Raw genomic sequence first — 26,323 nt, 5'->3', positions numbered from 1 at the left:
TTGGCGGCGGCCGCGGTGGGCGGGGCGTGGAGGTGCGCCGATTGGTGGACGAGAAGCGGAGAGTGCGATGAAATGAAAGTAGAAAACCAGAAAGGTGTCCTTCCAACGGGCAATTGTTCTCTACAGTTTGATAAAGTTCTCCCCGGGGGGGCCAGCGTGTAATCTGAGATGGCTTTGAGGGGCCCGGGCGTGGAAGGTTGTTTGGGCGCGCACAAGGCACGGCGCTTGATGGAATGGTTTGAAGTGCAAATGTGAAGGAAACCTGAGGCGCTGTTGTTGTTGAGGAGGGACAATGGGGGCGGGGCTTAGATGTCGCTGACTCGTTAGTTTTTTAATGCATTTTTTTGTACACTTCCTGTTGTTTTGGGGGTTTCCTTCAACCCAGAAAATTGATTTTCGTATGAACAGCGATTGTTATTCATAACAATTCTGAGTCGATTCAACATTTTTATTCTTTTTTATTTTCATGTCTATTTTTTCCAGCTAGGCAAAGTATATTGTTATATTTTCTATACAAATAAGCAAGTATCAAAAGTTGTTTTTCCATTTTATGGAGGAATGTAGTTAATCATAGGACTGGCATCCAATGTTATTAAAAAAAAAAAAGTATTAATTATCAATTTCAGTCGAATCGGATCAAATTGTGCCAAAGATTCACAGCCCTATTCAAGTGTCTTTTTTTTTTTTTTTTTAATGCGCATTTTGGTATTGTTTAAAACCAAGATATATTACCAGTATTGCAAATGCTGATACTTTTATCTTGAAATGTTTAAATTTCCTTTTGATTTTGCTTTTAGTTTAATGATCGTCATTATAATCAAGGAATCAGAGATTTTATGCAGAATTTTTTTTCTTCAAATATAGTAAATATTAAATGATAAACATGAAAAATAAAAAATACAAAACATATATACATGTATATTTATTTAAAATTATTTTTGGATTTGTTTACATACAATTGACCAAAATAAAGCAAATAGTGCAAAATAAAACAATATTGTTACCTTTTTTACCCTGTATCTGTTCCTGACTCTGTACATATTACATTAATATGTACATTTTATTTAAAGAGTACAAAAAAAAATTGCTTCCTGATACCACAGCTGGTATTGATACGAGCGGAATTTTAAACAAATATAACGCTTACATTTCAAAGGTGGAATATTTATACATCGTCCTCACAGTGGAAGCCGTCGACATTAAAGACAGGCTCTGTAATTATTTCACCGCGACAGCGGTATCAATGAGTGGCAGGCCGTTCAAATAAACACTTTTTTTTTTTTTTTTTGCAGTGGTTCTAAAAAAAGGTCACGTGTGTGCAATATACATTTTTTTTTGTACAACCCCAACAAAAAAAGGGGGTGACATTTGAGGAGGGACGATGGGGGCGGGGCTTAGAAGGTGCCGAGTCGTTTGTTTTTAATGCATTGTTTTGTACACGTCCTGGTTGGGTTGTTTTGGGGGTTTTCTACAACAACAAAAAACAATTTTCGAATGAACAGCCATTTCTATTCGTAACAATTCTTAGTCGATTCAACATTTTTATATTTTTTTTTATTCTAATATCTGTTTTCTTCCAGCCAGGCAAATCATATTGTTGTCATATTTTCTGTACAGATAAGTGAGTAATACAACAAATGTATCAAAAGTTGTTTGTCTACTTTATGGCGGAATGTAGTTAATCATAGAACTTGCATCCAATGTCATTAAAAAAAAGTATTTATTATGAATCAAACATAAATTTGAATTGAATTGAATTAAATTGTGCTTAAAGATTCAGAGCCCTTTTTAAAAGTGTCTTTTTTTTTTTTTTTTTTAAATGCACATTTTGGTATTGTATAAAACCAAGATATATCATCGGTATTGCAAATACTGATACTTTTAACTTGAAATGTTTAAATGTCCTTAGATTTAGATTTTAGTTAAATGATCATCATTATAATCAAATAATCAGAGATTTTTTGGATTTTTTTTTTCTTCAAATATAGTTAATATTAAATGATGAACATAAAATATCCCCCAAAAAATTACAAGAAAATAGATCGATAGTACTTTATTGATTCCTTCAGGAGAGTTCCTAGAGGAAAAGTAACATTAAAATATACATGTATATTTATTTAAAATACTTATTTGATTCTTTTACATCCAATTGACCGAAATGAAGCAAATAGTGCAAAATAAAACAATATTGGTTTTTTACCCTTATCTATTCCTGACTTTGTACATATTACATTAATTTGTAAATTATTTATTATGAAAAAAACACTACAGCTGGTATTGATACGATCAAGCTTTAAGACGTCATCAGTGGATTTTTAAGCAAATTTATCGCTTACATTTCAAAGGTGGAATATTTCTACATCGTCCTCACAGTAGAAGCCGTCCACTGTAATTCTTTCACCGCAACAGCGGTATCAATGAGTGGCAGGGGTTCTAAAAAAAAAAAAATAAGAAGAAGCTCACGTGTTTGTGCGATATCAATTTTTTGTACAACCTCAACAAAAAAAACGAGCTGACATTTGAGACGAGTCATTTTCCTAATGGCTATATTCATCATAGCGGCTCGTCTCTAGAAGGAAAAAGATGGAAGCGGCGTTCCGCAAGCTTTTTACCTTCTCAAAATGCCATCAGGATCCATGTTGGTTGTGTTGCTGTGCCGCCATGATACTTGGCTCTTCTACCTATTTGCTAATGTCCTTTTTTGAAAATAATCGTTCAAGATAGCCAAACCGTATTTGCTCACATGGACATAAATAAATAGTGATATTGGTTAAAGGAAGAATTCATGTTGTACAACTAGAAATGTCCCCATCATCATGTTTTACGTCCATGGTTGGCGTTATTGAGTCAACTGCTCCACATCATGTTTTTGATGATTTATTTCTTTAATTCAATGCATGCCATGCACTTCTTCTTCTCAGCACTTGTCTGTCCCACTCACTTTCTTCCTCCCCGTGCTTTGAAAAACAAAGATATTTAGATCCCTAGCCAAAAGCTACGCGAGTTAGTAAGACAGGATGTTTTGGTCGAATCTGACTGACGTACACGGTGCCAACTAGTGGTGTGGAGGCTCTCACCGCACATTATTGCTCGCAACTTGCAGCATAATCATTTGTCGAGAGACAGCTACTATCCCGAGGTATATCAATTTATGATTTATTTGTTTTTTTTAAAGGTAAAGGTTGTCAAATTGTTACTGTTACACGTCAGCCATACTATATTGTTATATTAGGAACATATTTGATCATTAGAAAGGGGATTCAGGTTTACCTGACATATGAAACGTGGCAAAATCTACTTTAGCCGCCAGATGGCAGGAGAGTGTTGAAAAATGTTAATTCCAACCTAAGCAATCTGAGTTGCAAAATAAATAACCCCCCAATTTTCCTTTCCTTGAATCCTTTCCCTTCTGTACTGTAAAAACCGGACTACAAACCTCTACTTTTTTCCTACGCTTTGAACCCCGCGGCTTATTAGACAGCGCGGCAAATTTATGGAGTTTTCTTCGCCGACGGCAATAATTATTTGATTAAAAAAACACAAAAACAAGCAAAGACACTAACATGGTGTATTATTGTTTGTGCTGTAGCGTCCTATTTTGGTCCCACTCAGATTCTGCAGTGTCCTTACATTTCTCGGTAGTGCTTTGTCATACTTACTAAACGGTCTCATGTCTCTAGGACTGTTTTCATGCATATTTGTACAGTGTTGCTAGCATTAGCTAATATGCTAACATGTTAAGAGTATCTGTTTTAGTATTATTAACTTAGAATGGTATTATGTGTGTGTTGTTTCAGTTTCACAGATTCCTTAGTAAACTCACCAAAACGTCACTGTCGAGTCTATTAAGCTAGTGGCTCCATGACAAGGACTTCTGTTTTGTTTAATCACCCGTTTTACTGCCGTGATACATACACTGTTTACTAACCATTAAAGTCCCACTTAGGAACTTTCAGTTTTGGTTGATTTTGGGGGCGCCAGTGGACCAGAGCGGTAGTGTTTTGTGAGAACAAGACTACATTTCCCATGATGACTAGTTCATATAGTGTCATACTGGCACAAATGTTACGTCTCGAATGGCTATGCTGATGTTAAATAGCAAATACCATATTGATTGCGCTACACACATGACGCTACTAACACAAAAATATCGGGGCGGATGCAGGTCCGAAGCAAAGAGACTGGTGAGAGAGCTTTCTCGAAGTAAGAAGTGCGGAACTGGGAACTATCGAGCTGGTGGCTAATTATTGCTACCACGCAAATTTCCGATAACATTAGCATTAACATTTTGATTTGAGCATCAAAAGGTACTTACTAGTTCCGCAGGAACAGACCCAAGGCCGAAAATCCCTTGTCCTTGAGCTAACGCCTGCAAATGAAAGCCGGGGCAATGTTGATCCTGACTGTCCTTTTATCCGGGCAAGCTCCCCAGACAAAACTTTTCATTTCTTTGCTTATTTTGCAGCTTCAACCACAATAGCAGTAATCGCATGTAGGCATTCTATTTCTTCTTTCAGAAGTTTCCGTCTTTTCAACTATGGGCAAAGGGGGAGTGACATACAGTATGTCGTAGAAAAAAAGTCAGCACATTTATAGTTTTTTTACATGGCAGGGTTCCTGCGACCGTCCTCGAGGTCTCTAAGTGCTGTATCGTGGTAGTAGGGGACATTTTAAGTACCTTATCTTTCGGACTATAAGGCGCACTTAAAATCCTTTATTTTTTCTCAAAACACGACAGTGCTCCTTAAAACCCGGTGCGCCTAATGTACGAAATAATTCTGGTTTTGCTTACCGACCTCAAAGGAATTTTATTTTGTAAATGGTGTTAATTGTGACCAGTATATTACAGCCAAACATAAGAGATACGTTTAGACTGCACTATGATGGCAATACGACTCAAGTAAACACCATCAGCATGTTATATATTCCATTGAAAATATAGAACATTACACATGGCGCTCAAAAATCTATTAAAATGTTTTAGTACAACTTTGGTAAGCAATAAAGCCACAACCCTTGAATTGTCGGCGCATTAAACATAGGAGTATTATTATGGTGTGTGTATAAGGTAAGACGTATCTTGTGTTTTATTTCACAATATTTTGCAACTTTTCTTACCTTCTGGTACCTGCTGATCTGTATTTGGGATCTTAAAAAAACCTGAAAATGTGCGCGAGTCCACCTTTGTAGTCCATGCCGACCCCGTAGTCGATAAGCTTCTTCTTTTTCTCTATCTTCTTGTTATGTGACATTCATCCTCCACTGTTGCCATTTCTAATATAAAGTAGTGTAAAGTTCTTACTTATATCTGTCAGTAAACTCGCCATGAAAGCACTAAAACATACCGGTGTAGTGAGTTTACATTATTCATCCAAGGAACTTTGGTAATTAGAGAGTTCCGGTCGGATGGTATTTCACGGGACACATTTCCGGTGTTAATCCGGATGAGGAGATGCTACTCCGTTATTGAAGTAAAGTGTGAATGTCATTAAAACAGTTAGCGCCATATTTTGGCACTTCTTCAACTCCCATCCTTGCACGCTACACTGCTACAACAAAGATGACGGGGAAAAGATGCTTTCGAAGGTGAGCCAGGTAAATAAGACCGCCCACACAACGGCGCATCCTGAAGAAACTGTCAGAAACCGACTTGAAGATGTGTAAAAGATCATCTATGCAGCATTTTGAGCAAAGAACCACCATTACATGTTATGTAGACCACAAGGAAGTCTTTTACATTTAGATCCATCCATTTTCTACCGCTTATTCCCTTTTGGGGTCGCGGGGGGCGCTGGCGCCTATCTCAGCTACAATCGGCCGGAAGGCAGAGTACACCCCGTACATGTCGCCACCGCAGTCTTTTACACTTAGAAAATAATTTAAATAACATGACTCCTTTAATGCGCCTTATATATGAAAAATGATCAAAAATAGACGATTCATCGGCAGTCCGCCTTTTAAAACGGTGTGCCCTCTGGGCTGGAAAATATGGTATATAGATCAATTCATACTTTAACGACCTGCTGCTGGTAATGTTTGATGTTTGCGTGGTTTGGATTTGATGTCAGTGTTTCCCATGTTTCCAAACACACCATCAATTCCTGACAGGTGATTGGGCGTAGAATAAGGAAGCGTTGTTGTGTGTTTGGGGACGCACGGACTCACTCAAAAACAAAAGTGTTTGCACGGATGATAAAACCTGTTAGAATTGTGCCATTGTTATCATAGAATTGGTAATAAATGTAAAAAATAGCGTCTGACTTTGAATTGATTTCTTCTGTGGGCTACAATATATTACTTTCATTTGTTTTCAAGTAATAAAACAAAATAACTTATTTTCAAGGCGCGTCACATTCAATGACATGACAATTATGCTGCCTGTATGTGGTGATACGCAGTACCGTATTTCCTTGAATTGCCGCCGGGTATATAGTATGATCCTGCCTAGAATTACTGCCGGGTCGAACTCGTTACGCAAAATAATTAGCGCATGTTTAGCATGACAGCCGGCTCAGGATTAACGCCGGGTCAAACTTGTTTCGCAAAATATTATTTTTATTAGCGCATGTCTAGAATTTCCGCCTGGTCAAACTCGTTTCCCCAAATAATTAGCATATGCCTAGAATTTCCGCCGGGTCAAACTCGTCACGTCCCGAGTGACACTTCACCTGTCATCATTTTCAAAATGGAGGCGGCTGATTTCAATCATTTGAAATCTCATAAAGGGAAGAAGATTAAGAGCTATTCAGTAGGATTTAAGGTCTAAGCTATTGAATATGCTAAAAAGAACAGTAAGCAGCTATGTTTTATTAATATACCATAGCTGCGTGTGTCAAATATGAGTCATTAAATGACTTCCGCCTCCTGGTGGTAGAGGGCGCTAGTGATCCTTCTTCTGACTACTCAGCTGCACTTTTAACATGGAGGATTACATATCTAAAATAAAACAGTTTTCCAAACTGGACTTTCAATCGAAGCAGGAGGTAATAAAGAAAGATCTCCATCGAGACAGAAATACTTTTAAAACCGAAGAAAGATAAGGAAGACTTCTATAAACAAGTTATCAATACTTTTAATCAGAAAGAGCTGCGCATGGACTTCATTTATAAGTAAAGTTTTTTGCTTTCTCTTGCCACATCCACGACTTGGGGTTTATCAGGTGGCGGCAGAGCTCGGTTGGTAGAGTGGCCGTGCCAGCAACTTAAAGGGTTGCAGGTTCGATTCTCACTTCCGCCATCCTAATCACTGCCGTTGTGTTCTTGGGCAAGACACTATACGGACACTGGTTTAAATGTAACTTAGATATTGGGTTTCACTATGTAAAAGCGCTTTGAGTCACTAGAGAAAAGCGCTATATAAATACAAAGTTAAGACCATAATAACGTTTTTTTTATTAAATGTGCTTTTCATGATGGTATCCTTACATCACACTCAAATGTATAAGCGCAGGCCTAAATTTACCGCATGCCTTTGGTAAGTGCCGGAGTGAGAAGAGGTTTTAAAATAATTAGCGCCCTGGCGGCCATTCAAAGAAATACGGTATATCATGAGTTATTTGTACGCTAAAAAAAGGTCAAGTAAACGGTATAGCTCGGTTGGTAGAGTGGCCGTGCCATCAACTTAAGGGTTGCAGGTTCGATTCCCGCTTCTGCCATCCTAGTCACTGCCGTTGTGTCCTTGGGCAAGACGCTTTACCCACCTGCTCCCAGTGCCACCCACACTGGTTTAAATGTAACTCAGATATTGGGTTTCACTATGTAAAGCGCTTTGAGTCACTAGAGAAAAGCGCTATATAAATATAATTCACTTCACTTCACTAAACTGCAGCCTCACTAGGTGGGGCCCAGCAAAAACATGTTTTCCTGCGTGCGCACACGTTGTTTTCTCGCTTCTCCTCCTCGCGCTAACATTAGAAACATCGCAAAGGCGCGGCGTCACGCTGACGTGAGGTGAGGCGCCATCTGTCAAACTCCCGTCTCGCGTTCACCGTATCGAGGCGGCGGGACGGGGCCTGGTGAGTCCAAACACCCCCCACTTGTGTTCCTGACTCAAAAAAGAAAAAAAATATCTTCAGATTGTTGTTTTCACGTGGAAGTCGGACCATCTGGGATGTTTGTTTTGAAGACGACTCCCCGAGCTCGCCGAAAGGACGCTTTCATCACTTTGCTAATAGGCCCTCGCAAGGCTGCGCCACTTTATTGCCGCCGTTTATTGTCATCAAATGTGTGTCGCCGAGCACGCTCACGTTGTTAGTGGGCCTCGTGGGGGACCGTTGGGAAGGTTGGGAAAGCGGCGCCGCTCGCTGACATTTGGCGCCGCCACCTGACCGCCGTGACGGGAACGTAAGCGTTTTCCTTGTCAACGGCGTCGCATAGCGGGAGCGGCAAAGCCGTGAAACTCCACGGCAACACCGGGCGGAACATTCTCTCCTCAAACCGCTGCCCCCCTGCTGAGTGGATGATCTGATTAGGCGTCGGAGTGTCTTGCCGTATACATTTGCATATTAATGGAGGGAAACAAGTTTGAGGTTATTCCTTTCATGTCGGGTATTTATCGATGGGCCGCGGACTTTTATTTTGCTAATTATGGCGGCAATTATTTTTTGTCAAACGTAGTTTAACCTAACAGCAGGACGGCCGCTGCGTGGTAGATAGTTCTGCAGAAGTTTCTTAAAAACTATTCAAAATGAATGCAAGTTTAATTATTAGTGTCACGAAAGCAAATTATTATTTAGAAATGTATTAAAATGTATTGAGTAATTCCATCCATTCTCTACCGCTTATTCCCTTTCGGGTCGCCGGGGGCGCTTGTGCCTATCTCAGCTGCAATCGGTATTGAGTAATTAGAAAATGTAATTAAACTTTCAATATTTAAATTGCAAATTAATCATTAAAAATAATGCAGGTTGCTCATTTTAGGACCCACTAGTTATTGTTCTTTTTTAAATAAATGGCAAATGAACAAATTGAAATAAAAAAATAAAAAAATACATTTGTTCTTTTTAAAAAAAAAAAAATGGCAAATGAACAAATTAGTGACAATTAATTTCAAATACGTGTTAGTTGCAAAGCACTAGTAAACTATGTACATTTGTTTATAAAAATTATGTATGAATTTAGACATTTTATGTTGTGAAAAATAAAATACAATTAAAATTAAAACTTAAGTAAGGTTGAAAAAAACGTGTTACTTTGTCATGAGAAGCATGTAGAAATTTGAAATAAAATATATAATATAAAATAAGAAGTGGTTGAAAATAGATGGGTGGATGGATGGACGGATGGATGGAAGAAAAATGTTTTTAGGGTTGCGCAAAATTATATTAAAAAATATTCATGTTGCAAATTTATTAAAATGTATTTAGTAATAAAAATATGTATGTATATAATTGAAGTTACCATTCAATATTTAAAATACAAAGACATTTTTAAAAATGCAGGTCGCTCATTTTAGAACAAACTGTAAATAAATTAACATGTTCATTTTAATTAATCTAAAATATTCATTCATAATCGCAAAACACTAGAAAACATAAATATATTTGTTTATAAAATAAGTACATTAAGACATGTTATGTTATTTTGAAAAATAAGAAACAATTCACATTACAAAGATAATAAGGTTGTAAAATGAAAATAAAAACACCATTTCTGTTACTTTATTGTCATGAAAAACATGTAGGAATTTGTCATAAAATATGTATTTTGAAAAAAATACATAGGATTGCGCAAAAATGTATTTAAAAAAAAATTAGCAATTTATTGAGTAGTTTGAAAAAATAAATGTTATAATTGAAGTAAGCATTAAATATCTAAATTAAAAATTAATCATTTTAAAAAATGCAGGTCGCACATTTTAGGAACAAATAGTTATTATTCTCTTTAAATAAATGGCAAATGAAAAAATTAATTACAATTAATTTCAAATATTTGTTGATAATCGCAAAGCGCTAGAAAACAAATGTGTTCGTAAAAGTGATTTATAAAATCATGCATTCATTTAGACTTATGTTATTGTGGAATTATAAGATACAATTCAAATTAAAAAGTAAAATAAGGTTGACTAATTAAAAAAAACACAATTGCTGTTACTTGTGATAAATAAAATGTAGGAATTTGTCATAAAATATATAATACATCAAATATAAAATTAGGATGAATAAAATAAAAACAGTGTTTTGGTTTGTGCAAAAATGGATTTAAAAAAATGTATTGTTGCAAATTTAACAATTGTGTGTTGTTATTGTGAAAAATATGACAATTCAAATTAAAAAGATAAGGTTGAAATATTAACATAAGACAATTTCTGTTACTTTGTCATGAAAAACATGTCAGAATTTGTAATAAAATATATAATATATATTATAAAATAAGCATAAATAAAAAAGTGTTTAGGATTGCGCAAAAATGTATACACAAATATTTCATGTTGCAAATTTAGCAATTTATTAGTGTATTGAGTAATTAAAAAATATACATATACATAATTGAAGTAAACATTCAATATTTAAATTCTATATATCAATCAATCAATCAATGATTATTTATACAGCCCTAAATCACTAGTGTCTCAAAGGGCTGCACAAACCACTACACAAACCATAACACAAACCACGAACGACATCCCCGGTAGGGCCCACATAAGGGCAAGGAAAACTCATCCCAGTTGGACGTCGGTGACAATGACTTTGAGAAACCTTGGAGAGGACCGCATATGTGGGCTAGAGTATACAAAATAGTTTTAAATGCTTCTACTGAGTTACAAAGTAATCTTTTAAAAAACATGCAGGTTGCTCATTTTAGGACCAAATAGTTATTGTTCTTTTTATGAAAGAACAAATTAACTAAAATTATTTTCAAATATTACTTTATAATCGCAAAGCACTAGAAAACAAAATATACTTGTTTAAAAAAGGTTAATCATAAAATCATACATGCATTTAGACATGTTATGTTATTGTGAAAAATAAGATACAATTCATATTAAAAAGTTAAGGTCGAAAAATAAAAAATAACACCATTTTTGTACTTTGTTGTCATGAACATGTCTGAATGTCATAAAACATAATATATGTAACATAAAATAATCATAAATAAGACAAACACATTTAGGAATGCGCAAAAATGTATTTAAAAAATATTTCATGTTGCAAAACTAAAATATACTATAATTCTTCCACTTCGGAATTATGGCAGAAGAATACATGTTTTTTGTAAATGCAGTCATACTTTGTGCTTATTTTAAACATATTATTTGTATGTTTGGCCTGAACTAAGCACTTTCAAGCATTAAAATGGATAAAGGTAAAAAAAATGGCTCAAGTGTTGCCCAAAGTGTGTCGGGGGGCCGCAGCATGTTGTAGAAATACAATCAAACAAACAGTAAAACTGTAAAATGGGTAAAAAGCTGAAATTGTGATACTGATCAGTAATAATAATATGCCTTGTCACCAACAACAAGCTGGCACTTTTTTAACAAATGCAAAAATATCAAAATGACTCCTGCATTATTTGACATTTCAGTTTGCAACCCCGGTGGAAAAAGTTTGGAGTAAATATCAATACTGTAATATTAACTGAGATAAGAACAAACCAATCAGAGCGTGCTGTTCTGTATCATGGCCTCTGATTGGCTGAGCCTCTGGCAGCATTACAACATCTGATTGAAGGAGTGTAAAGGTGACTTTGTGGGTGACATTTCAAGTCAAGAGGGCTCTCATAATGTTAAGAAAATGTATTAGGAAGGTCGTAACATTTTTTTTTTATGTGCAAGCTATAAAAATATTTTTTTATGAATCGTTTCTACTTTGCCGGAATGAATTTACGACGGTCAGAAACTAATGAACAGTTATTAACTAAGTCAAACTCATTTTAGCTCTTGGAGGAAAATGTGCGCACACACTGGCTGGAATATTAAAACCATGGCAACTTTAGACTGTTTTATTTGTCTTACTTTGGCCAAAAATAGAACAAACACATTCTGAAAATTATTACAGTAAAAATATGGAAAAAAACTACCAGCAGCGGTAAAGTTTAGATCCATGAAGGAAGGAAGGAAGTGAATGTTTATAACTGAATACATTTACATACTAATACTTTTTTTTTTTCCTTTGTATTACTTTTTTAATGAAGTAACGTTTATGACAACCTTTTTCCAAAACACAACATAGAATGAGATATAAAACAGGATAATGCATACTTTTATCATTTGTTTTCAAAACGCTTAAAAAATAGTGGGACCCCAAAAATGTACCGTGGGACCCCATTTTTATGACTTGACCCCGTTTTGAAAATTCCTTGCGCCAACTCTGATGGAGTAAACAGCGGCTGTGGCCTGCAGGCCGGTTCTATTATCATCCCGGGGGCCGTAGGTCATGAACTTGCGGGCCGGATTTGGCCCGCGGGTCTTGATTTTGACACCACTGGCGTAGAATGAGGAAGTGTTTTTGTGTGTCCGGGTTAGTGCAGACTTATGAAACAAAAGTGTTTGCACGGTAGGTAAAACCTGTTGAACTAGTGCCATTGGTTATCATACGTTTGGTAATAAAAATTAAAAATAGCGTCTGACTTTTTATAATTTCATCTTGGGGGCTACTATATATTGAATTTGTTTTCAGGCAGCTGGGGCCTGCGAGCCGGTTCTAATATCATCCCGGGGGCCGTAGATCATTAATTTGCAGGCCGGGTCTGGCCCTCGGGTCCTGACTTTGACACCACTGGCGTAGAATGAGGGGGTGTTTTTGTGTGTCTGGGGACGTGCGGACTTAAAGACGAAAGTGTTTGCACGGAAGGAAAAAACAGTTGGAATAATGCCGTTTGTTATGATAAGTTTGGTAATAAAAGTTAAAATAGCATCTGAATTTGTGGAATTTCTTCCGGGGGCTACAATATAATTAAATTGTTTTCATGCGTCTGTGGCCTGCGGGCCGGTTCTAATACTAAACAAATATCATCCCAGTGGTCATAGATCATACATTTGCAGGCTGGATCTGTTCCGCAGGCTTTTGACTTTGACACCCCTGCTGTAGAGTGTTTTAGCGGAGTATTTTTTTGTAATGTTTGTTAAATATGATGTCCAAAATGAGCACATTTGTTAGTCCAATATTCGACACAACTAATATATTTCTACACGGTTAAGTCAACCCAACAAGCCAAAATGTTAATGTTGTCAAAAAAATAAACAGTAATTTGCACATTTCTGTTTGATGTGCTACGGAGTTGATGACTTTTGCTTCCTGTCAAAAAGTGACACCACATGCAGCCTTTGAGTTCATCCGTCAGGGTCGGGACTTGTCAGAGATGCAGCTGTGCCGGTGAAGAGCCATTAGGGCTTGGCGACATGTTATTTCCCGTCACCCAGGCGGGTGTTGTTGACACCCGGCGACTGCACCACCACAGTGAAGTCGAGCGTCAACAACGTGGTCCATCCGAGCGTGTGTGGCCTCCAGTGGTTGTGCGAACACATCTGTTGTAGCCAATCACCAGAGGAGGGGGAGGGGAGGTGTTTGATTGTGGCACGACGCCGCCAGCCTCCGGAGAAAACGCCTTATTTCCTTTCATCTTTACTACGCGATTGTGTTGCCGCGCGCCGCACAAAAATAATCAGGAAGCGGTTTAATAATCCAAGATGGCGATTAGTACGTTGGCGCAGTTGTGGCGCTCATAATTACATTTGTGCTCTGCAATCATCATCCATCCTTTTGTTTTTTAATGAACCCAGACCTTTTCTCCTCCCGAGGCGCGGCGGTGTGAACGCAGCGAGAGTCAGATCGCACGGAGGAAGAATCTTCTATTGAACTTGCCCAAGATAAAGCCCGTTCATGCGTAGGCGCCGATCTGCATTTCTGCCAGTGGATGCTCGGTGTGTGTGTGTATCAGTCAAGTGAATTAGATTTATATAGCACTTTTCTCTAGTGCAGGGGTCGGGAACCTTTTTGGCTGAGAGAGCCATGAAAGCCAAATTTTTTAAAGTGTATTACCGTGAGAGCCGTATCATATGTTTTAACACTGAATACAACTAAATGCATGCATTTTTTAAGTAAGACCTACATTTTTAGAGTAAAAGTCTTATATTTTATATCATTTTTATTCTGGAGCTAACCAATAATAAATAAAATACTTCTTTGGCAACACTAGATGGGCCCTAGTGTGTAAATGTGAGTGTGAATGTCGTCTGTTTATCTGTGTTGGCCCTGTGATGAGGTGGCGACTTGTCCAGGGTGTACACTGCCTTCTGCCAAAATGCAGCGGAGATAGGCTCCAGCGACCCCAAAGGGGACAAGCGGTAGAGAATAGATGGATGGACTTCTTACCATTGATGTGACTTATTGAACAGGTGCGGTTGAAAACGGATGGATGGATTAAAATGCATAAGAATGTTTTATATGTTAAACGTTATTTTTAACACAGATTACTGGCGGAATTATTCATTACTAATCGTGTTAAGTAATGTCAGCTCGCATGTATCTGAGAGCCAGATGCAGTCATCAAAAGAGCCACATCTGGCTCTAGAGCCATAGGTTCCCTACCCCTTTTACATGTGAAAAAACCCAGTGTCTTGCCCAAGGACACAACGGCAGTGACTAGGATGGCGGAAGCGGGAATCAAACCTGGGACACTGAAGTTGCTGGCGCGGCCACTCTACCAAACGAGCTATATCGCCCCATATTATTAGTGTTGTACTTATACCAATATTTTGGTACGGGTACCAAAAGTTTTTGGGTACTTTTCGGTACTTTTCTAAATAAAGGGGACCACATAAAATTCCATTATTGGCTTTATTTTAACAAAAATATCTTAGGGTACATGAAACAAATGTTTATTATTGCAAGTTTGTCCTTAAATAAAATAGTGAACATACTAGACAACTTGTCTTTTAGTAGTAAGTAAACAAACAAAGACTCCGAATTTAGTCTGCTGACATATGCAGTAACATATTGTGTCATTTATACACCTATTATTTGTACACATTATGAGGGACAAGCGGTAGAAAATTAGTTACTGTTTGTATCTGTTTACTTTCTCTTAACATGTTCTATCTACACTTCTGTTCAAATATAATAATTACTTATTCTTTTCTTCTTCGATACTTTACATTAGTTTTGGCTGATACCACACATTTGAGTATCGATCCGATACCAAGTAGTTACAGGATCATACATTGGTCATATTCAAAGTCCTCATGTGTCCAGGGACATATTTCCTGAGGGTATAAACATAATATAAAAATAACAAAATAAGATTTTGTGATGTTAAAACCTATCATTGTAATCATTGTAGTATCGACAACATACGCTATTGTACGTGGTATAATTACAGTGTAGATCCACCAATAGCGTTTGTTTACATTTTAGCATCCCGGAAGAGTCGGTGCTGCAGGGAATTCTGGGATGTATGTATTTATGTTGTGTTGTGGGGCAAATATTCTTCCATTTTATGACACTGTGGTTTCACTATATGGCACATGTTTATGGAAGTGGTGTTTAGTGTGGTTTCACTATATGGCACATGTTTATGGAAGTGGTGTTTAGTGTGGTTTCACTATATGGCACATGTTTATGGAAGTGGTGTTTAGTGTGGTTTCACTATATGGCACATGTTTATGGAAGTGGTGTTTAGTGTGGTTTCACTATATGGCACATGTTTATGACAGTGGTGTTTAGTGTGGTTTCACTATATGGCACATGTTTATGACAGTGTTGTTTAGTGTGGTCTCACTATATGGCACATGTTTATGACAGTGTTGTTTAGTGTGGTTTCACTGTATGGCACATGTTTATGGCAGTGTGGTTTCACTATATGGCACATGTTTGAGTTTGTGGTTTCACTATATGGCACATGTTTATGGCAGTGTGGTTTCACTATATGGCACATGTTTGACTTTGTGGTTTCACTATATGGCACATGTTTATGACAGTGTTGTTTAGTGTGGTTTCACTATACGGCACATGTTTATGACAGTGTTGTTTAGTGTGGTTTCACTATATGGCACATGTTTATGACAGTGTTGTTTAGTGTGGTCTCACTATATGGCACATGTTTATGACAGTGTTGTTTAGTGTGGTTTCACTGTATGGCACATGTTTATGGCAGTGTGGTTTCACTATATGGCACATGTTTGACTTTGTGGTTTCACTATATGGCACATGTTTATGACAGTGTTGTTTAGTGTGGTTTCACTATATGGCACATGTTTATGGCAGTGTGGTTTCACTATATGGCACATGTTTGACTTTGTGGTTTCACTATATGGCACATGTTTATGACAGTGGTGTTTAGTGTGGTTTCACTATACGGCACATGTTTGTGACAGTGTTGTTTAGTGTGGTTTCACTATACGGCACATGTTTATGACAGTGTTGTTTAGTGTGGTCTCACTATATGGCACATGTTTATGACAGTGTTGTTTACTGTGGTTTCACTATATGGCACATGTTTATGGCAGTGTGGTTTCACTATATGGCACATGTTTGACTTTGTGGTTTCACTATATGGCACATGTTTATGACAGTATTGTTTAGTGTGGTTTCACTATATGGCACATGTTTATGGCAGTGTGGTTGCACTATATGGCACATGTTTGACTTTGTGGTTTCACTATATGGCACATGTTTTTGGCAGTGTGGTTTCACTATATGGCACATATTTGACTTTGTGGTTTCACTATATGGCACATGTTTATGACAGTGTTGTTTAGTGTGGTTTCACTATATGGCACATGTTTATGACAGTGTTGTTTAGTGTGGTTTCACTATACGGTACATGGTTATGACAGTGTTGTTTAGTGTGGTTTCACTATATGGCACATGTTTATGGCAGTGTGGTTTCACTATATGGCACATGTTTATGGCAATGTGGTTTCACTATATGCACATGTTCATGACAGTGTTGTTTAGTGGGGTTTCACTATATGGCACATGTTTATGACAGTGTTGTTTAGTGTGGTTTCACTATACGGCACATGTTTATGAGAGTGTTGTTTAGTGTGGTTTCACTATACGGCACATGTTTATGACAGTGTTGTTTAGTGTGGTTTCACTATATGGCACATGTTTATGACAGTGTTGTTTATTGTGGTTTCACTATATGGCACATGTTTATGGCAGTGTGGTTTCACTATATGGCACATGTTTGACTTTGTGGTTTCACTATATGGCACATGTTTATGACAGTGTTGTTTAGTGTGGTTTCACTATACGGCACATGTTTATGGCAGTGTGGTTGCACTATATGGCACATGTTTGACTTTGTGGTTTCACTATATGGCACATGTTTATGGCAGTGTGGTTTCACTATATGGCACATATTTGACTTTGTGGTTTCACTATATGGCACATGTTTATGACAGTGTTGTTTAGTGTGGTTTCACTATATGGCACATGTTTATGACAGTGTTGTTTAGTGTGGTTTCACTATACGGCACATGGTTATGACAGTGTTGTTTAGTGTGGTTTCACTATATGGCACATGTTTATGGCAGTGTGGTTTCACTATATGGCACATGTTTATGGCAATGTGGTTTCACTATATGGCACATGTTCATGACAGTGTTGTTTAGTGGGGTTTCACTATATGGCACATGTTTATGACAGTGTTGTTTAGTGGGGTTTCACTATATGGCACATGTTTATGACAGTGTTGTTTAGTGTGGTTTCACTATATGGCACATGTTTGACTTTGTGGTTTCACTATATGGCACATGTTTATGACAGTGTTGTTTAGTGTGGTTTCACTATATGGCACATGTTTATGGCAGTGTGGTTTCACTATATGGCACATGTTTGACTTTGTGGTTTCACTATATGGCACATGTTTATGACAGTGTTGTTTAGTGTGGTTTCACTATACGGCACATGTTTATGACAGTGTTGTTTAGTGTGGTTTCACTATACGGCACATGTTTATGACAGTGTTGTTTAGTGTTGTCTCACTATATGGCACATGTTTATGACAGTGTTGTTTACTGTGGTTTCACTATATGGCACATGTTTATGGGAGTGTGGTTTCACTATATGGCACATGTTTGACTTTGTGGTTTCACTATATGGCACATGTTTATGACAGTGTTGTTTAGTGTGGTTTCACTATATGGCACATGTTTATGACAGTGTTGTTTAGTGTGGTTTCACAATATGGCACATGTTTATGGCAGTGTGGTTTCACTATATGGCACATATTTGACTTTGTGGTTTCACTATATGGCACATGTTTATGACAGTGTTGTTTAGTGTGGTTTCACTATACGGCACATGGTTATGACAGTGTTGTTTAGTGTGGTTTCACTATATGGCACATGTTTATGGCAGTGTGGTTTCACTATATGGCACATGTTTATGGCAATGTGGTTTCACTATATGGCACATGTTCATGACAGTGTTGTTTAGTGGGGTTTCACTATATGGCACATGTTTATGACAGTGTTGTTTAGTGTGGTTTCACTATATGGCACATGTTTATGACTGTGTTTTTGAGTGGGGTTTCACTATATGGCACATGTTTATGACAGTGTTGTTTAGTGGGGTTTCACTATATGGCACATGTTTATGACTGTGTTTTTGAGTGGGGTTTCACTATACGGCACATGTTTATGACAGTGTTGTTTAGTGTGGTTTCACTATACGGCACATGTTTATGACAGTGTTGTTTAGTGTTGTCTCACTATATGGCACATGTTTATGACAGTGTTGTTTACTGTGGTTTCACTATATGGCACATGTTTATGGGAGTGTGGTTTCACTATATGGCACATGTTTGACTTTGTGGTTTCACTATATGGCACATGTTTATGACAGTGTTGTTTAGTGTGGTTTCACTATATGGCACATGTTTATGACAGTGTTGTTTAGTGTGGTTTCACTATATGGCACATGTTCATGGCAGTGTGGTTTCACTATATGGCACATATTTGACTTTGTGGTTTCACTATATGGCACATGTTTATGACAGTGTTGTTTAGTGTGGTTTCACTATACGGCACATGGTTATGACAGTGTTGTTTAGTGTGGTTTCACTATATGGCACATGTTTATGGCAGTGTGGTTTCACTATATGGCACATGTTTATGGCAATGTGGTTTCACTATATGGCACATGTTCATGACAGTGTTGTTTAGTGGGGTTTCACTATATGGCACATGTTTATGACAGTGTTGTTTAGTGTGGTTTCACTATATGGCACATGTTTATGACTGTGTTTTTGAGTGGGGTTTCACTATATGGCACATGTTTATGACAGTGTTGTTTAGTGGGGTTTCACTATATGGCACATGTTTATGACTGTTTTTGAGTGGGGTTTCACTATATGGCACATGTTTATGACAGTGTTGTTTAGTGTGGTATCACCAAATGGTACATGTTTATGACAGTGTTGTTTAGTGTGGTTTCACTATATGGCACATGTTTATGACAGTGTTGTTTAGTGGGGTTTCACTATATGGCACATGTTTATGACAGTGTTGTTTAGTGGGGTTTCACTATATGGCACATGTTTATGACAGTGTCGGCATTGTTCATAAGACCACCATTAGTGTGACATGTATGGCTGTTGGCCAAGTATGCCCTTCATTCTCTCGTGTGCATTGTGTTCAAAGCCAAGATGGTTGTGTCATTAGCACAATGAAATCTCGGTTGGACTTTTTTTTAATTGTAGACTATGTATAATGTGACTTTCATTTTTGTAAAACGGTCCGAAATCGCCACCAAATCAACACCAAGAAGATTGATTCATAAACAATTATTTTAAAGACTGAAAGTGTCCATCAATCCCATGTGGGTGCTTGGGCCCCGATGCACCCACAGGATCGGCGCCTCTACTTCCATGCCTTCCTGGGCTCCTTATAGATGCTCTTTGCTCTCTCGAACTGTAGCGCCTCCGGGTATACACGCCTCGTCCCCAGACTGACTTCAACCCGACCATCCATTTGGTTTCGTGTCGACTTTCTTTTACAATCTCCTTCCTCGGCTCCGTCTTGGGACTTTGGGCAACTTCTCATTTTTATTGCCATGGTGCTGCAGCCCTGACCTCGGCGCTGCTCTGTATTAGGCTGGATTTACACTGCGGGGCCCAAACATCAGCGTGTAGTAACTCTGAACACGGATTACACACCTTACAGTGTGTAGTCTTATCTCATCAAAAGGCAATTTAACTAAAAATCATTGTTTTCTCTTTGCGGAGCCTCCGAGCCTTAACTGTAGTCCGTTTGTGAAGACATCATTGATCCAGGCCATGTCTACACTAAGTCGTTTAACCCTTTGAACCAAAATCTATTTAGCCTAAGCCCCGTGTCAGCCACACTAAACCATCATTTAAGGTCCCCCTCCTCGGATAATTTTTAAACGGGTAATTGCGCCGTCTATTTCTTGAATCTCCGGCTTGTAGCTTTGTATGGACTCATTGATCGTTTACAAACTGAGTTCAGAGAGGAAGTGACGTCAGAAAGACCAGCCACACACAGGAAGTGACATCAGAAAGAAGGTGCCACAGCCAGCTTCATGATAAAGCGGTTTCGTAACTCCGAGTTAACCACTGGAAATATGGAGGCGAGTCATCCAGACATGCCGTGTTTCTCCTTCTTCTACATGTACAGAAACTTGTGGAAATTACACATGAATACCTTAAGAGAAAGCCATTGCAGCTATTTGGGATACAACACTTCTCAGACGGCAAGAGAACTTTCCAATGTCCGGGTCAGTTGTGATTCTACTTGCCAAAAAACTTTGTCCATTTGTCGAAGGAGAGAAAACGAGAATGCGGGCTCCCGTAAATGTGATAAATAAAAGGTAGCATGTGTTTTGTACTACCTGGCCGTCGAAGGAAGACTACAGAAAACGGCGAATGCATTTGGACTGGCAAAGCAGACTGCATCAGTTATTGTCTGCCATGTATGTCGCGGACTCAACATCTAGGTCCAGAGTATATAAAGTCACCAAAAAAAGGAATGGACAATGAAGGTGAAGGCAAAATATTGTGAGGAATGATATCTAGATCTGGTTAGGCCGCAGCTCTCAGGCGCTGACCATCCTTCCATCACCCCTATGGGATTTGCGTCGAGGGTGTTGGATTGGGGATGGGGTATGTGTGTGTGTGGCGTATATTTTTTGTGGATGAATGTGTCTGCAGTGTCTCTCTGTTCCGCAGCCTTGATGTCGTGCAGCTGATAAGTCCAAAGTCAACAACAGGTGTGTTTATGAGAGACAAGAAGGGAGTTAGTTGTGTCCTTCGGGAGAGTCTCCAAGCCAGGGAAACAATCCAAGTTAGAATGTTTTGTATGCGAGTGAAAAGAAAATTCACTCTAAATTGTCTATGACTGGTCCTGAAACCTGCGGGCAGACAGTTCGATGTGATCCAAATCACAGGAGTGTCCACAGTTCTTCCCGCATCCTCCAATCATTTGTTGCAGCTTTAAGGTACTTTGAAGACTGCCAGCAACTTCCAATTTGTGGACAAACCAGAGCAAGGCTTACTCCAATCAACAGATGCCATTTTGTCATAATTCCCAATAGGTAGATATCTTCACGTCCTCCACTTCAAAGGGTCGCCAGGCACATGGACTCATCTTCTCCCAAGAGTCCGTTGCGTGTCCAGCAACAACCGCTTCGTCACGAAGGAAGAGAAGTCCTGGGGATCTTTTCTGCCGTCCTCACTACTCCCTGCAGAGACTTCCAGTCTGAGGCACTGCAGGCTCTAGTCCAGACAGAGATGCTGGTGGTCTCTATAGTGCCTCTGTAGAACGTGCTGAGAACTGGGGGAGGGAGCTGTGCTCTTTTCATCCCACGCAAAAAGTCCATGGTATCAGTGTAGAAATATACTGTTCCACTCCTTCATAAGCCATCAGTCTGATTTGTGTAAACCACCCTCAACTATGAACTGGGGAACGAACACAAACCAAACATTTGGACCGGAACCTTTAGCGTCAGAAAGGTAACGTTCCTGAACTTTTGGTGGAAAAAGTCCAGAGGACATCCTCTTAAATTTGATCTTAACTCTTGAGGACTGTCAAACTAAAATAGCACTTCATTCCCGTACCAAAATAAGTCCCTCAAAATGAAACACTTGAGGTGTTTTAGGCTGGAACACTCCTGAACGTCCCAATTAGCCGATGATGAACATGGCGTCGTCCTGCCCTACTTTCCACGACGCACCTTTCGTGCATCTTTCATTGGCACTGGAATACCTTTCCTGACTCTTCAATGGCCACAAGTCAGCGTTTCATGAAAAAAGGTTCTCCACTTCCATCACCATGTGGACGTTTATCCCAGCTGGAACAATAACACATATCAAAGTGCCGCCCCTCCCCTTTCTCCTGACCTCAAACAATGTTTGCACAAGAAAGTCGACTCGGTGAACGAAATAAAATTCACAGCTGGAAGAATCCCAAATGAAGAAAAAAAGGAGGTAGCACTCTTGCGTCTGCTGGGATGTGATCACTTCCAAATCCTATTTTAGTCCTGGTCCTTTTTTTCTATTCTGATTTTTCGCCAAGAAGGAGTCTTTGAACGGCGTCCAAAAGCATGACGAAAAAAAAAAAAGACGTGGTCGCCTGAATTATTTCCATTCGCCTGAATTATTTCCATGTGCTCACGGCAGCAAAAGTTCAACGGGAATGCTCCCGACTCGTGTTGGACCCCGGCCCGGAGAGCAGGTCTCTCTGCCTTGCTGATGAGCGCATTGCCACAATCTGCTAACACAACACAGATCATTTTTAAGTTAAAGTTAAAGTACACACACATATTTACGCCGTAATAAGCGCTAACACAAAGCTAACACACATTTTCAGGACTTATGCAGATCCCAAATTTAGATCAGCAGCTCTTAGGAGGTAAGAAAAGTAACTTTTGCATAATATTGCAAAAAAAATAAACGCCAGATAATGTCTTACCTTATAAACACACACACCATAAAAATAATCCTATGTTGAAGCACATCTAGCAGTGTGGCTTCATAGCTTACCAAAGTCTTAGTAAATCTTTTTGATGGATTTTTGAGCGCCGTGTGTAATGTTCTTTATTTTCAATGGAACATATACAATGTTGGTGTTATATAAGAATGGGAAAGAATTCCACTTTCAAAGCTTCAACAATTAGTTTCCTCAGTTCCCAAACATTTGAGTGTTGTTAAAAGAAAAGGTGATGTAACACAGTGGGGAACATGCCCTTTCCCAACTACTTTGGCACGTGCTGCAGCCATGAAATTCTAAGTCAAATATTATTTGCAAAAAAAAAATATTCTGAGTTTGAGCATCAAATACGTTTTCTTTGTAGTGCATTCAACTGAATATGGGTTAAAAATGATTTGCAAATCATTGTATTTCATTTATATTTACATCTAACACAATTTTCCAACTCATATGAAAACAGGATTTGTATTTAACCATGTGCCAAACAAAATAGCTTCGAGGTAGGTAAGCACGACCAAAATCATTCTGTACATTAGGCGCACTGTCGAGTTTTGAGAAACTGAAAGGATTTGTAAGTGCACCTTGTAGTCAAAAAAAAATACAATATGTTAATTTATTTGTTGTTCCTTTAAAATTGTTTCTACATTGGACTTTCTGCTTTGTTTTTGTCAAAAATGTTATTACTTATTTGATGATCGCTTTACAAAATCGGCTAACACAACGCAGATCATATTTATGCTGTAATAAGAGCTAACACAAAACGGTGTTCCACGCGGTCTTCGGTCGCGCGCACATTTTCAGGACTTATGCAGATCCTAAATATAGATCAGCAGTTACCAGAAGTTAAGAAAAGTTTCTTTTGCATTAAAAGGCGATACAAAAAACGCCTAATATGTCTGAGCTTATAGACCGACCACAATAATACTCCTATGTTGAAGCACGTCAAGCGGTGTGGCTTCATAGCTTACCGAAGTCGTACTAAAACATTTTTGATATATTTTTGAGCGCCGTTTGTAATGTTCTATATTTTCAATGAAACATATAAATTGTTAGTGTTGTTTACTTGAGTCATATTGCAGTCTTCACATATCTCTTATGTGTGACTGCCATCTGCTGGTCGCACTTATCATTTCACCACGTGCCAAATAAAATAGCTTCGAGGTCTGGAAGCACGATCAAAAGTATTCCTTACATTAGGCACACCGGGTTATAGGGCGCACTATTGAGTTTCGAGAAAATGAAAGGAATTTCAATTGTACTTTTTAAAGGTGTGTTAATTTGTTTGTTGTTCGTGTTCCTTTAGAATTGTTACTACATTTTACTTTCTGCTTTGTTTTTGTCAAATGGTACTGCTTCCTTGTTGGCCACTAACCCACAAAAGTAATAGGAAAAAATCACATGATGTATTGCTGAGCTCTCATTGGTTACTTCTAGGTGTCCCCGCCCATTATTTAGCAATAGCATGTTGCTGTTATATTGATTTTTTAAAAATGTTTTGCTTATGTTATTTTTTTATATTTTAATGGAACCATTTTTTTCAACTGGCCTCTATTTGGTAGTTGAATGTATTTTTTTCCATTTCATTTTTAATTGGATTAACGTGCTGGAATAAAAAAGACAATATAACATACATCCATAAACGTGGACGCATGTGAAAAAGTGCAATTTATTTTTATCTGCAATGAGGTGGCGACTTGTCCAGGGTGTACCCCGCCTTCCGCCCGATTGTAGCTGAGATACCCCCCGCGACCCCAAAAGGGAATAAGCGGTAGAAAATGGATGGATTATCTGTACAGTAATCTATTCTATTTATTCATATGTATTTATATATATTTATTTGATATATATATATATATATATATATATATACTTATATAATATTTATACATATTTAATTATATATGCACCTTATTGCTTTTTTTATCCTGCACTACCATGAGCTTATGTAACGTAATTGTGTTATCGGTGCTGTAAAGTTCAAATTTGAATGACAATAAAAAGGGAGTCTAAGTCTACATTTTTTAACCATGTAAGACACTCATTAAAACACATTTTAATACATTACATTACAATATTTACATTTTTTTATTGCATTACTGCATATTGTGTAATGTTAAAATAGTGTTTTTACAGCTACCGTGCATGTATGATTGACTGTAATAAATATCTTACTTAGTTTTTGAGTTCAATTTAGTCATTCCTAATTTTTGAAGAAGTCTTTGAACGAGGTCGGAGAGGATGACGAAAAAAGACGCGGTCGCCTGAATTATTTCCAGCGAAAGTTCAACGGGAATGCCACTGCCTCGTGTTGGACTCCAGCCCGGAGAGCCGGTCTCTCTTTCTTGCTGACGACGGCTTTGCACAATCTGCTAACACAAAGGCAGATCACATTCACGCCGCAATAAGAGCTAACACAAAGCGGTCGGTCCAATTTGATTAATGTGATGTTGCATTTCATCGTCTCCTGATGCAGGACTTGCATTTAGTCCTCCGTTTAATATTGTGGGCGAAGTAAAGAGGCTCTCTGGATGAAATTGTCTGCATAAACAACATAAAAATGACCATTTAAAATCAAGAATTGAATTATTTCCTTCCCCCACTCCAGGTAAGGCCCAGTCCATTTGGTCCGGGCTTTTATTTTGCCCTCAATCCAATTAAGGAGGAGCGTTTACATCTGCTCCGGGCGTAAAACTACAACTAAGAGTGGCGTAAAAGGGCCCATAAAAATCTGGTGGAGAGGCCTTATTGCCGACGTGGGACGGCCGTGGCTGCAGCATATTAAAAAAGATTTGATGGTACTGTATTTTGTGATACAGTGCTCGTGTTTTATTTAAGCAGCGAGAGCCGCTGTAGGGGCCCGCTGGGAGCCGACACAGGCGCCGTGGTGCCGCGGCGAGTTATGGCACCGAGGAGACGGGATGGTGGCTCTTTGGAGGCCAGGCGGGAGGTGGCGGGGTCAGCTGGAAACCGTGAGCTAACATTACGCTGGATTTATGCTCGGCTGCAGGACTATTAATGAAGCGGCGAGGGGCTCTTCTACGCCCACCTTCCACCCGTGTCAATATACCAATACAACAGGATTTTTTAAAGCCACGTATTTATGGATTTTCATCATGTCTACATATTGGCATTAATTTTTTATTCTAGTTTTATTTCTGCCAGTTATATATACTTTCTGGTAGGGTTGTACACTAAACCGGTATTACGCCATACTAATGAATCATATTCGGTACTATACCAGCGTCTAAAAAGTACCGGTCCCCCAGCCGCCCGCCGTCGTCACGTCGTGTCGTTGCTGGTTTTACGAGCAGAGGAGCATGTTCGGACAGCGCACAGACACAGAGTACTTACAAGCAGACACAGTATGTAAACAGAAAAGGGGAGAACGGATGCATTTTGGTTGAAAAAGTAAGGATAAAGATGAAGTTAT

At 38.5% G+C, this 26,323-nt stretch overlaps 1 protein-coding gene across 1 annotated transcript in view; it reads left to right on the top strand.

The window, feature by feature from the left end:
• Positions 1-26,323, top strand: part of si:dkey-237h12.3 (teneurin-3) — a 627,006-nt gene that overhangs the window by 77,988 nt on the left and 522,695 nt on the right. The window lies entirely within an intron of this gene.

Source organism: Nerophis ophidion, linkage group LG29, assembly GCF_033978795.1.
Source record: "Nerophis ophidion isolate RoL-2023_Sa linkage group LG29, RoL_Noph_v1.0, whole genome shotgun sequence".
Taxonomy (NCBI): Eukaryota; Metazoa; Chordata; class Actinopteri; order Syngnathiformes; family Syngnathidae; genus Nerophis; species Nerophis ophidion.
Note: the sequence above shows the minus strand (reverse complement) of the source record. Positions and strands in the feature narration are given on the sequence as shown.